This window comes from Brassica napus, chromosome C7 (genome assembly GCF_020379485.1).
Source record: "Brassica napus cultivar Da-Ae chromosome C7, Da-Ae, whole genome shotgun sequence".
Taxonomy (NCBI): Eukaryota; Viridiplantae; Streptophyta; class Magnoliopsida; order Brassicales; family Brassicaceae; genus Brassica; species Brassica napus.
In genome coordinates, this window is record NC_063450.1 from 12,349,418 (window position 1) to 12,362,625 (window position 13,208).

Consider the following 13,208-nt stretch of genomic DNA (forward strand, 5'->3'; position numbering starts at 1 on the left):
TGCAATGGCTTTCCACCCATTTGGAGACATATCAACAGCCACAAGGATATATTTGTTGCCAAAAGATGATGGAAATGGTCCCATGAAGTCAATACCCCGACATCAACACTTCAACTTCAAGGATTGGATTTGAGGCATCTCATTCCTCTTGGTGATGTTTCCTCTCTTTGGCAAGAATCACACTTCGAAACAAAGTCTTGTGTATCCTTGAACATATGTGGCCACCAGAATCCAGCTTGTAATACTTTTGCAACTGTTTGAAGGTGGCAAAGTGACCTCCATAGGATGATCCATGACACTGTGCAAGGATCCCATCAATCTCCTCATTTGCAACCACTCTCCTATAAAGCTGATCCTTGCAGAGAATGTAGAGGTAGGGCTCATCCCAGTAGTATCTTTTCACATCCTTATAGAACTTCTTCTTGGCATAGCCCACAAGATTCAAGGTTCTTTTCCTGTGGCTAGGTAGTTCACTAAATCGGCATACCAAGGTTCTTTCTCTCTGTTGCTTGGACTTCTTCCAGCTTCCTACCAGTCTCACAGACTGCTATCACTGCTTCGATAGCCATGATCTGCTCCTCAGGAAGTCCTTCGTCAATAGGGATACCAGACTCTACCCTCAACCTGGACAAATGATCAGCTACTCCATTCTCAACTCCGGGTTTGTCTTTAATTCCATATCAAACTCTTGGAGCAAAAGGATCCACCTCAAAAGCCTGGGTTTTGCATCCTTCTTGGCCAAAAGGGTGTCTCAAGGCAGCATGATCGGTGTAGACAATGACTTTAGACCCAACCAAGTAGCTCCTGAACTTCTCAAAGGCAAAAACAATTGCCAGCATCTCTTTCTCTGTGTGGCATACTCATCTGAGCATCATTGAGGGTTTGGCTGGCATAGCAGATCACATGGGTTTGCCATCTTTCTTCTGCCCCAAAACAGCTCCCACAGCATAGTCACTGGCGTCACACATGATCTCAAAAGGAAAATCCCAATCAGGTGGCTGGACAATTGGGGCACTAACGAGTTCACCTTTTAGCTTCTTGAAAGCTTGTAGGCATTCCACATCAAAACTGAAGGTAGCTTCCTTGCACAGCAGCCTGGTCAAAGGTCTAGTTATCAAGGAGAAATCCTTGATGAACCTCCTGTAGAATCCATCATGGCCAAGAAAACTCCGGATGTCTTTCACTGTCTTTGGTGGAGGCAGACCAACCATAACATCGATTTTGGCTTTATCCACCTCAATCCCCTTCTCTGAAATCTTGTGTCCTAGCACAATCCCTTCCTTGACCATGAAGTGACACTTCTCCCAATTCAGCACAAGGTTGGTGTCTTCACATCTCTGTAGGACCCTGCACAAATTTGACAAACAAGCAGAAAACGAAGATCCATAGACAGAGAAATCATCCATAAATACCTCCACAACATCCTCAATCAGATCAGAGAAAATTGACATCATGCACCTTTGAAAGGTGGCTGGAGCATTACATAGACCAAATGGCATCCTTCGATATGCAAAGGTACCATATGGACATGTGAATGTCGTTTTTCTTGATCATTGGGATGTATGGGGATTTGGAAAATCCTGAATACCCATCAAGGAAACAATAGAATGGGTGATTTGCAAGTCTCTCAAGCATCTGATCAATAAATGGTAATGGAAAATGATCCTTTCTAGATGCAGAGTTTAGTTTTCGGTAATCAATGCACATTCTATGACATGTGATGGTTCTTGTTGGTATCAATTCATCCTTGTCATTCTTAATCACAGTGATACCACCTTTCTTTGGTACAACATGCACAGGTGATACCCATTTAGAATCTGAGATAGGGTAAATAACACCAGCATCTAGGAGTTTAAGAATCTCTTTCTTTACAACATCCTTCAGGTTAGGATTTAACCTTCTTTGATGCTCGATAGAAGTCATTGATTCATCCTCAAGATGTATCCTATGCATGCACAGAGAGGGTGATATCCCCTTGATGTCATCTAGTGAGTAACCTATTGCCTTTCTAAATCTTTTAAGTGTTCTCAAAAGTTCAGATAGCTCACTTTCAGTAAGTTCACTACTCACAATGACAGGGTAAGTTTCATTAGGACCAAGAAATGCATACCTTACACCATGGGGAAGAGGTTTAAGCTCCACTTTAGGTGCCTTAAGTTCACTCCAGTCATCTTGCTGGTTGTCCTCTTGTTGAGTGACTGAGACTTCTTGGTGAACCATCTGGGAAGCTCCTCGTACTGATCCTCACTGAAAAACCCTGGTGTGAATCCAGCATCATCCCATAGGCAGTACTCTCCAGGTTCTCAACCACCTCAGCCTCTTTCTCTACAGTCAAAGCATGCTGTAGAGGGTCCTCTAGTGACAACTCTTCAAGGATTTCATCAGCAAGGGCGTCCATCTCTTCAATGTAGAACACCTGCCCTTGAACTGTTGGCCTCCTCATTACCTCCTTGATGTCGAAATGGAGAACGTGCCCTTTACCCAGATGGAGATCAATCTTGCCTTCTTTCACATTAACAATGGCTCCAGCTGTGGCTAAGAAAGGCCTTCCAAGGATTAAAGGGTCTTGAGCTTCTTCACCCATTTCAAGCACTACAAAGTCTGTAGGGATCTCATAATTTCCAACCATCACTGGGAGGTCCTCTAAGATACCCACAGGGTACTTAACTGAACGATCAGCCAATACCAGAGAAAGTCTACACTTCTTGTACTGAGTGAAACCGAGCTTCTTAGCAACAGATAGGGGCATCAAGCTGACACTAGCTCCCAAATCGCAGAGACACCTATCGAATACCATAGGCCCAAGAGCACAAGGTAATGTGAAGCATCCTGGATCTTCTAGCTTCTTTGGTATGACCAGCCTCTGAATGATAGCACTGCACTCATGAGTGAGAATCACCATGCCCTCCATCTCTTTCTTCTTTGGCAGCTACAGCATCTTTTAGGAACTTACTGTACTGAGGAATCAGCATGAAAGCATCAATAATGGGCATTGTGACCTGGACTTCACTCATTTGCTTGTCAAACAGAGCTTTGTACTTCTCTAGCAACTGCCTCTTGAATCGACCTGGGAATGGAAGCTTAGGTTCATAGGCAGGAGGAACAAAAGAACTTTCACTTGCAGGAGTGACAACTTCACCATCTTTAACTGTTTTCTTCTCTTCTCCAACCTTTCCTTTTCCTTTGGCTTCCACTATCTTTTCCAAGATCTCGTCATTGATCTTCTCATCAACAATCACCACTTCATCATCTATGGTGATGGCAACCCCCTCACTTTGTTTCTCAGCATCCTTGGTGAGAGCTCTCTGAGGTAACTCCTTACCACTCCTGAGAGTGATAGCTTTCATGGTTTCCTTGGGGTTTTGCTCAGACTTTCCAGGTAGAGAACCTTGTTGGCGATTTTGTTGAGTGTTCATGGCAGCAAACTGGTTCTCCAAAGCTCTGAACTTGTTGTTGAGCTCATTGTAGCTCCCATCAATCTTTGAGTGAAGATTCTTCAACTCATAGCCAACATGCTTCTCACTTCTTGTTTGAGATTCCAGGATTTGTTTCAGTAGAGCATCAGTGCTGCTGACTTGAGGGTGGAGGTAGAGGGATTAGATTGTTGTTGGGAAGAATTGTTGCCTTTGTTGTTGAAACCAGGAGGAGGGTTTGCTGTGGTTGATAGCTGCCTTGCTGATTGTTTCGAGGCTGGTAACCACTCTGATGGTTGTTGGAATAGGATTTCTGTTGGTAGTTGTTGTACTGAAAGTTGGGCTCTTTCTTGTACCAGCTACCATTGTTGTTGATGAAACACAACTCTTCCTGACCTTCCAAACCTTCAACTTCATGGACAACAGCTGGTGTCTCTTGGGTTGGGTTGCCAACAAAGTGCAGCTGCTCTTGGGTAGCTTTATCAGCAAGGAGGATGTCTATCTTATCTTGTAGAGCTTTCAACTCCTTCCTCGTTTGCTTATCATCAGATCTACTGCCTCTGTCGTGGTCTCCACTGTAGACTGCATCACTCTTAACCATGTTGTCAACCAGCTCCTCTGCATCCTCCTCAGTTCTCCCCAAGAAGAATCCATTACTAGCTGTATCCAGTCTGGCCCTGTACTTAGGAAGAGCACCACGGTAGAATGTGCTCAGCAAGCTCTCTTTAGAGAAACCATGGTGTGGGCATTGAGCTTGGTACCCCTTGAATCTTTCCCAGGCTTCACTGAAACCTTCCAAGCCCTTCTGTTGAAAGCTGGAGATCTCGTTTCTCAGCTTAGCAGTTCTTGAAGTAGAGAAGAACTTCTCCAAGAATGCTTTCTTGCAGTCATCCCAAGTGGTGATGGAGTCGCTTGGTAGAGACTTCTCCCACTGACGTGCTTTATCCCCTAAAGAGAAAGGGAATAGCTTGAGCTTTAAGGCATCTTCGGAGACACCATTGGTTTTTGACAACCCACAGTAGCTGTCGAACCTGTCCAAGTGATCAAATGGATCCTCTAGAGCCAAGCCATGATACTTGTTGTTCTCGATCACGTTGAGGAGTCCTGACTTGATCTCAAAGTTGTTGGCTGCCACAGCGGGTGCTCGGATTCCCAATCGATAACCATGAATGTTTGGACGGTCGTAAGTGCCAATGGGCGAGCTGCTCGCTGTTGGTTAGGTGGACCATTGTTGTTAGCGCCATTGACGCCTGCATCTTCTTGATGAACGTCTCCCATGTCAGTGTTCAGTCTCTGCAATTGAGCCTGATGTTCTTCTTCTCTTCTCTTTCTAGCACACTCTCTCTCTAAAGCTCTGATGTCTGCTGCTCTTGGAACTAGGTTTGATGGACCCCTGCTCCGCAAGTTCATACACCTGTAGATTAAAGGGAGGTGAAGAAGAGTCAGTAACAAAAGAAAATAAAAATGACTTAGTCTCAAGCAATTGACTAAATCTCAATGTTTAAATCTACTCAGAAATTGGCAACGGCGCCAATTTGATGTTAGGAGTTTTCAAGGCTCCTAAGACAAATGCTGTAGTATAAATGATTGTCGAACCAGTTCTGAGGGATATCAAAGCACTGAGAATGCAAGTACTCACTTAATCTAAGTGCAACCAATGATTTAGATGGGTTTTTAAGCTATGACTAAAACTAGAAAGCAATAACAGAATGATACTTCTTGACTAAGGAAAAGAGAACTCATGGGCATAGGGATTAGACCTTGGGTGATCAAGTATCGAACTAAGGATGGCAAATGATCAATCAAACTATCCTTAAGCCTAGACACAATTCTAAGCAAGCTCTATGTCTAGATGAATGCTCATTTGCTAACATATTCAAACATCAAATGTCTTTGGTTGAATAATATGAAAGCAATCATAACTAGCAAGTCCAATGGCTATCTTAGAACCTCTAACAACAAATGTCTTTGGCAAAGTATGCTAAAAGCTAAGAAGAGTTGTCTCGGGCATTTCCTCGAACACCTTTCGGGGGGGAAATGCCTAAGGTTCAACTACTCAGTGGCCAACTCAGAAGATGCTTTATGCTCACTCTACTAGCAAGGAAATATGAATGATCTACACTAAAACATCCTAGTTCTAACCTAATCACCCTCAATCTCCCTAACCCATGAATTCAAAAGGTGATTACTCACTAATCTCCATGATTCCTCTTAAACCCATGTTGGATTTCAGATTAATCATGTAGAGAAACACAGGAAATAGATAAGAACACAGAATTCTCAATAATAAACTGATCAATTGATTCAAAGAGATGACTTTCCAAAGATTTTTGGTGGTTTTTCTAAGAACAAAGATGATCCCCCTCTTGGTGGCTCCTAGAGTATTAAAACATAGGTTTAGAAAATAAAACGTGCATAATGAAATGACCAAAAGGCCCTTGAGAAATCACAAGTTCGAGTAGAAATAAAACGCACAGCGACCTCAGCCCGTCGCTCCGACAAGTCGCTCTAGGCTTCGGGAGCGACCTCGCTGTGTCGCTGCGAGAGGTCGCTCCGGGTTCGTTCTCGCGTCTCTGGGTGATGAAACCGCGAGCGACTTCTCCCTGTCGCTCCCATAACGTCGCTCTCAGCTGGAGCGACCTCGCTGTGTCGCTCCGAGAGGTCGCTCCGGGCTCGTTCTCGCGTCTCCGAGATGAAACCGCGAGCGACTTCTCCCTGTCGCTCTGGTTAGGTCGCTCCAGTAGGGTGATCAGAGCGACTTGGTGGTGTCGCTCCAGACTGGTCGCTCCCATGCCTTGCTCGCCCAATGACCACTCTAAACACTCATTTTTGAGCTCCAAATGCCTCCAAGTGCCTCCAAGAACTCCATGTGGTACTCCAATACCTGATAAGGACTCATGTATGCAAAATGCAACCTAAACATGGCTAAATCCTAATCTATATGATCAAAATGCACATGGATAAATGGATAAAACAATAGAAATATGCAAGATATCAGTGTGCTATATAGGTGTGACAAGATGGGACACTTTGCGATGAACTGTCCCGACCGATTGCTTAAACTACAAGAAACACAAGAGAATGAAGAAGCTACTCAAGAGGCAGAGGAACTTATGATGCATGAGGTTGTGTTTTTGAATGAACGAAACGTCACACCAAGTAAACTCGATCAAAGTGCAGCTGATGATCATCTATGGTACCTAGACAACGGGGCCAGCAACCATATGACAGGGAACTTGGGCTACTTCTCAACATTAGATCATCGAATAACGGGAAAAGTGAAGTTTGAGGATGATTCCCGCATTGATATCAAAGGTAAAGGATCCATATTCTTTAAGACAAAGAACGGTGAAAGAAGAGTGTTATATGATGTCTACTTCATACCTAAACTTCGAAGCAATATTATTAGCCTTGGTCAGGCTACTGAGTCAGGATGCGAGGTTAGAATGAAAGAGGATCACCTATTCTTTTATGATCGAGATAACAAGTTACTGGTTAAAGCGAAGAGAGCAAGGAATAGATTATACAAAGTAGTTATGGAGGCAGAGAATATCAAGTGTCTACAGCTGATGCATCTCAAGGAATCAACAAAGTGGCACGCACGCTTGGGACATGTTGGTCTAGAGAACCTAAAGTTGATGGTCAACAAGAAGCTTGTCACCGGATTACCAGCGTTTGAAGTAGAAAAGGAGACTTGCGGATCTTGCTTGAGAGGCAAGCAAGTTCGAAAGTCTTTCCCACATGCGAGTTCTTTTCGAGAAACAAGTGTAATGGAGCTGATACATGGAGACCTTTGTGGCCCGATAACACCACAAACAGCAGGAAGAAATAGATATGTGTTTGTTCTGATCGATGATCACTCTCGATATATGTGAACTATTCTCATGAAGGAGAAAAGTGAAGCGTTCACTAAGTTTAAGCTTTTTAAAGCTGTGGTCGAGCAAGAGTCTGGTGCGTCAATCAAAACGTTTCGTACCGATAGAGGAGGGGAGTTCACGTCCCATGAATTCCAAGATTTCTGCAAGAAGGAAGGTATAAAACGTCATCTAACCGCACCATACTCTCCACAACAGAACGGAGTGGTCGAGCGAAGGAACAGAACACTACTCGAGATGACACGGAGCATCTTAAAACACTTAGATGTCCCAAACTGGCTCTGGGGGGAAGCGGTACGACATGCAACGTACCTAATCAATAGGCTAGCAACGAGAACTCTTCATCAACAAGTTCCATACGAAAGCTACAAAGGCAAGAAACCAAACGTTGATCACCTAAGAGTTTTCGGTTGTATTTGCTATGTGAAAGTGAACATACCGCACTTGAAGAAGCTGGATGATAGAACACGGATGCTTGTTCATCTTGGAACCGAGCCTGGATCAAAAGCCTATCGACTTCTTGAACCAACCAGTCGAAAGATAGTTGTGAGCCGCGATGTGGTGTTTGATGAAGAACGAGGTTGGAAGTGGGACGAGACAGAGAAGACTTCAAACAACGGGTCTAGTACGTTAAGCTTTAATTACTACCTTGGTGATCAAGGTACACGAGTGAATACAGATGGAGTTGAGGAAAGTGAAGATGACACTCACGAGACCAAAGAAGAAGAGGTTGGTAATGAAGCGGATACAGAGGATTCACTAGTGGAGCTGAGGCGCTCCACAAGAACGAGCAGGTTACCAAGCTATCTTGAGGACTATGAACTTATGTGTGAAGAGGATGATTATGAGACATTATGCGAAGCCGAGTGTGAACATCTTTTGCTTCTTGTCAACGAAGAGCCGTGGAACTATGAGGAAGCAAGTGAATTGAAAGTATGGAGAGATGCCTGTGACGATGAAATCAAGTCTATAGAGAAGAACAAAACCTGGATTCTAGGTGATCTTCCTCAAAATTGTAAAGCAATTGGATTAAAGTGGGTGTTTAAGGTTAAAAGAAACTCTGATGGAAGCATAAACAAATACAAAGCAAGACTTGTGGCTAAGGGATATATACAGAAACATGGTGTTGACTTCGACGAGGTGTTCGCTCCAGTTGCGCATATTGAAACTGTGCGTTTGATCATTGGAATGGCTGCATCACGTGGCTGGCAACTTCATCACCTCGATGTCAAGACGGCTTTTCTTCGCGGCGAGTTGAAAGAAGAGGTCTATGTTTCACAACCTGAAGGTTACATAATCAAAGGGAGTGAAACTAAGGTCTACAAACTAAAGAAGGCGTTATATGGCTTGAGACAAGCCCCAAGGGCATGGAATAAAGAAATTGAATGCAGTGCTGCGAGACTTAAGGTTTGTGCGATGCCTAAAGGAACCTTCCTTATACCGAAAGGAAAACAAAGAGCATATGTTGGTCGTGTTAAGCAGGTATATGCACGCTCCAAAGGAGTCTCACAAGGCTGCACTAAAACAAGTGCTTCGGTATCTACAAGGTACTTTGTCATATGGTCTCGAGTTTGAATCTAAGTTGCAGGAAGGCTTGATAGGCTACAGCGACAGTAGCTATAATGCTGATCCAGATGATGGCAAGAGTACAACAGGTCATATTTTCTATCTTGGTGGCAATCCTATTACATGGTGTTCTCAGAAGCAAGAGATTGTTGCGTTGTCATCATGTGAAGCTGATTTTATGGCGGCAACAGAGACAGCCAAACAAGCAATTTGGTTAGAAGATCTACTTGAGGAGATAATTGGACGTGTGGGCGACAAAGTGACGATACGGATTGGTGTAGCCCTGGATAGGACTGTCTCTCCCTGGATCACTTGAAGGGGGCGTGGGTGGATGAAAGGTGATGGATATGGTCTTCTCCTTAGAGCTATGGGATGCTATAAAGATGTTTTTTTCTGCTCCATAGACACAGGATCACCCTGCATAGTGTCTAGGATGGATCACAGATATAATCCTTGCAAACAGAGAATCAAAGACTCGATCTGTATCAAGGTTTGTGGATTGATGTGGGACACAAGAGAGATGGCTCGCCTCCTGATACTCCAAGGCTTCTGATCTGGATATGACACACCAAATCAGAGAACCCAAGCTGGATATTACACACCAGCAAAATTGAGAGAAAACTCAAAACAAAGAAGTTGAGAAAAATGTCGATTGAAAGTTACATGGACGTGGTGCTGCTGTTTAAAAGCATAAAACATAAAACCCTAAGCCTAAACCAATGTGGTTTAGGAAAACCAAAACCAAATCCTATTGCTAGTTGATTTAAAACACCAAACCGACTCCTAATGGGTTTATAAAGCCCAAAACCTCTTCCTAATGAGTTTACATAAATAATAAAACCAAATAAACTTAAAATAGACCATAATGGTCGTGCATAATCATATTGGGCCAATCATAATCCAAGCTGGCTTGTCCTTCCACTTTTTGGGCCGATAAAGGCCTTTTTCGAACAACTCTTTCTTGGGCTCGATCCATCTTGTTCCAAGACCGACCAAGCTGCTCCTTATGCTCATTTGGATGATAAAGGTCCTCATCATGTTCCATTTCCTGCTCTGGTTCTCAATCTTCCATTTCCAACTCAATTCTCGCATATGTCGGTTTGACCAGTCCATTTCTCGATCAGACTGAATCTCCCATTCCATTTCCTGTCTAACCAGCTTCATCCTATCCATTTCCTTGTCAATCAGGGTTGTCACAGGTCATCCATGATTGTTTAAAGTCAGTCCATGCTTTATAAAGGCCACATCAAGGCCCATAGCCTTTTCTCGGCCCAGTACCTCATGGATCAAGCCTTTTGGCTTTCCATAAAGCTCATCAGGTCGTGTCATGATCCATTTCCTAGCTCCTTCTTTCCTTGACTTCATGTTCTTTAGTATGGAGCTGATCAGGGTCACACCATCCTCTCTCCCTTCAAAAGGATTTGTCCTCAAATCCGAGACTTGTAAGATGATAGAAACATGATCATCTCCTGGATCAAATACCCAGGACTGCAATCCTTTTCCACGTTTCAGAGAGCTCTTGGAACCTTGCTCAATCATCTCTAAGCCCCTCACGTGCCTTAGTATGTAGCAAAGAAAACTTTCCTTTCCATTTAACTCATAACCAGCTGCTGCTGCAAAAGCTTCCCTCCATTTACTCCATAAGCACGCCTCAACCATGGCTGTCTCAGCATGTGTTCTATGCTCTCCTGGATAGAATGAGAGCATTAGATCTCTAAAAACAAGCAGAAACCTTGCTGATTGATCTGGTGGCCGAACTAGCTCCTTGTGGCTGCCTAGGAGAATATCTATGATTTCTCTCAGTACACCTTGCCCAATGCTCATTATAACTTGGTTCTCATGCTGCATAGGGTCTGGTGGTCGTGTGTAATGATCCCCATATTCATTCTCAAGCTTTGGCATCTTTTTAACCACAGCAAGTTTCTGTTTTGTTGATCTCAGCTGGTTCTGATCAGTTATGGGACTGATCAAGGGCGTGTTACCTCCTGTTTCTCCTCTATTTTTACTGCAGATACTCAAGATCACACCATCCTCTCTCCCTTCAAAAAGATTTGACCTCAAATCTTGTTTTTCAGGAGTGAAGAAACCTTGCAGATCAAGCTTGTATGTAAATGTTTTCTGCACCAGATTGTTGTTACTTCTTATACTAACACTGGAGCTTCCTCCTGGTTCAAAAACAACTTGTTGCAGGCCCTTAACAACTCTCAGATGTTCCACTAAGCTGAGCTGAAGACATACCAAAGGTCTGGTTAGTAACTCACAAGCTAAAGACTTAAAGTTATCACCTTGCTCAACAGTAGGAAGCACCAATTCAAGAGCTTTAGATGACCCTCCAGGAACTTTTTCTTCTTGTTTTATTTGATCAGGCACGTGGCCACACTCAGCTTCTGCAACTTCTGCCTCCTCCTCGAGTTTTAAACAAAGAGTTGTTGGTTCTGGTTCAGTTTTATGACTCTCCTCAATCTGTTTTATTGGAGAAGCTAATATAGAAGCTTGCAGCTTTTCCTCCTCTTGTTTCAATGATAGAACAGGAACCACAGATCTTCTCTCAGCCGGTTTTAATGGCAATTCAGACCAATAGGCAGGCTGATCTAAAGTAGTAAGCTTTGTTGCTGCTTCTGATTTTAGTTTTGGAAGTTTCCACTGCGAGACAAACCTCTTCTTCATCAAGGTCTTCATCTCCATCCATGAAATAATTTGTGGTTTTTTTTCAAATCTCTTAGCCTGAGAAACTCTCTGCCACCATGAGAATGCACTTCCACAGAGTCCATTGACTGCTAGACATACCTTTTTCTTTTCAGTGTAGTATTGGAGTCCAAAGAGAAACTCCATCTTCTTTTCCCAATCAAGGTATGCCTCTGTATCAATCTTTCCACAGAAGAATGGAATTGTAAGCTCTTGTTCATATCCAGACATAGAATACAGCTTGTTAACTGATAGGTTTCGTGCTCCCTTGTTAAAACTTCAAACCCTAACCCTCAAGAGGCTCTGATACCACTTGGTGTAGCCCTGGATAGGACTGTCTCTCCCTGGATCACTTGAAGGGGGCGTGGGTGGATGAAAGGTGATGGATATGGTCTTCTCCTTAGAGCTATGGGATGCTATAAAGATGTTTTTTTCTGCTCCACAGACACAGGATCACCCTGCTTAGTGTCTAGGATGGATCACAGATATAATCCTTGCAAACAGAGAATCAAAGACTCGATCTGTATCAAGGTTTGTGGATTGATGTGGGACACAAGAGAGATGGCTCGCCTCCTGATACTCCAAGGCTTCTGATCTGGATATGACACACCAAATCAGAGAACCCAAGCTGGATATTACACACCAGCAGAATTGAGAGAAAACTCAAAACAAAGAAGTTGAGAAAAATGTCGATTGAAAGTTACATGGACGTGGTGCTGCTGTTTAAAAGCATAAAACATAAAACCCTAAGCCTAAACCAATGTGGTTTAGGAAAACCAAAACCAAATCCTATTGCTAATTGATTTAAAACACCAAACCGACTCCTAATGGGTTTATAAAGTCCAAAACCTCTTCCTAATGAGTTTACATAAATAATAAAACCAAATAAACTTAAAATAGACCATAATGGTCATGCATAATCATATTGGGCCAATCATAATCCAAGCTGGCTTGTCCTTCCACTTTTTGGGCCGATAAAGGCCTTTTTCGAACAACTCTTTCTTGGGCTCGATCCATCTTGTTCCAAGTCCGACCAAGCTGCTCCTTATGCTCATTTGGATGATAAAGGTCCTCATCATGTTCCATTTCCTGCTCTGGTCCTCAATCTTCCATTTCCAACTCAATTCTCGCATATGTCGGTTTGACCAGTCCATTTCTCGATCAGACTGAATCTCCCATTCCATTTCCTGTCTAACCAGCTTCATCCTATCCATTTCCTTGTCAATCAGGGTTGTCACAGGTCGTCCATGTTTGTTTAAAGTCAGTCCATGCTTTATAAAGGCCACATCAAGGCCCATAGCCTTTTCTCGGCCCAGTACCTCATGGATCAAGCCTTTTGGCTTTCCATAAAGCTCATCAGGTCGTGTCATGATCCATTTCCTAGCTCCTTCTTTCTTTGATTTCATGTTCTTTAGTTCGGAGCTGATCAGGGTCACACCACGGATAGACAATAAATCTGCTATAGCCTTGACCAAGAATCCAGTGTTTCATGGTCACAGCAAACACATACATTCGAGGTTTCACTTTATAAGAGAATGCATTGAAAAGAACATGGTGAGCGTGGGGCATATTGCAGGTGTTAAGCAAAAGGCTGATATACTTACTAAAGCACTCGGGAGAATCAAATTTAAGGAGATGAGAGACTTGATTGGGATTCAAGATGTTTCAA

The 13,208-nt window shown here is 43.2% G+C and overlaps 1 non-coding gene across 1 annotated transcript; it reads left to right on the forward strand.

Annotated features, from left to right (window-relative positions):
• Positions 1–4,144: 4,144 nt before the first annotated feature.
• On the forward strand, positions 4,145–4,251 carry LOC125590830. The gene has a single exon (XR_007326832.1). It is a non-coding gene; the product is annotated as a small nucleolar RNA R71 (small nucleolar RNA).
• Positions 4,252–13,208: the final 8,957 nt, after the last annotated feature.